We start from the raw sequence: 1,013 nt of genomic DNA on the forward strand, positions 1-1,013 counted from the left end.
TGAAAGGAGTAAGAAGGATTGGATGAATGTAATAAGAAAAGTAGAGATTCGAAAGGATTCTAGCATCTCCACACGCCTATCTGAAATTCCCACTATTGATTTACATAAGTATTTCTATCCTATTTTATTTTCTGTTTATTTATAATTTTCGAAATCATCATAAATCAATTAATCTGCCTAACTGAGATTTACAAGGTGACCATAGCTTGCTTCATACCAACAATCTCTGTGGGATCGACCCTTACTCACGTAAGGTATTACTTGGATGACCCAGCACACTTGCTGGTTAAGTTGAATGGAGTTGTGAGCTTCTCTAACAGTGCCTGGAACTCTTTTATCACAATTTCGTCCACCAAGTTTTTGGCGCTGTTGCCGGGGATTGTTCGAGTATGGACAACTGACAGATCTTGTTGCTCAGATTAGGTAATTTTCTTTTTGTTTTGTTTTCAAAAAATTTTCAAAAAATTTTTTTCCTTTTTTTTTGAAAATAAATAAAGAAAATACCAAAAAAAATCATAAAATCATAAAAACAAAATTATTTTGTGTTTCTTGTTTGAGTCTTGAGTCAACTTTTAAGTTTGATGTCAATTGCATGTTCTAAAAAAAATTATTATGCATTTTTCGAAAATTCATGCATTCATGGTGTTCTTCATGATCTTCAAGTTGTTCTTGGTAAGTCTTCTTGTTTGATCTTGATGTTTTCTTGTTTTGCATCTTTTGTTGTTTTTCATATGCATTTTTCGTTTGTTAGAATCCATGCATTAAAGATTTTTAAGTTTGGTGTCAATTGCATGCTTTAAAAATTTTTCTTGCAATTTTCGAAAATTTCATACATTCATAGTATTCTTCATGATCTTCAAGTTGTTCTTGGTAAGTCTCCTTGTTTGATCTTGATGATTTCTTGTTTTGTGTCTTTTGTTGTTTTTCATGTGCATTTTTGCATTCATATTTTCCAAGCATAAAAAATTTCTAAGTTTGGTGTCTTGCATGTTTTCTTTGCATCAAAAATTTTT

Source organism: Arachis duranensis, chromosome 3 (genome assembly GCF_000817695.3).
Source record: "Arachis duranensis cultivar V14167 chromosome 3, aradu.V14167.gnm2.J7QH, whole genome shotgun sequence".
Classification (NCBI taxonomy): Eukaryota; Viridiplantae; Streptophyta; class Magnoliopsida; order Fabales; family Fabaceae; genus Arachis; species Arachis duranensis.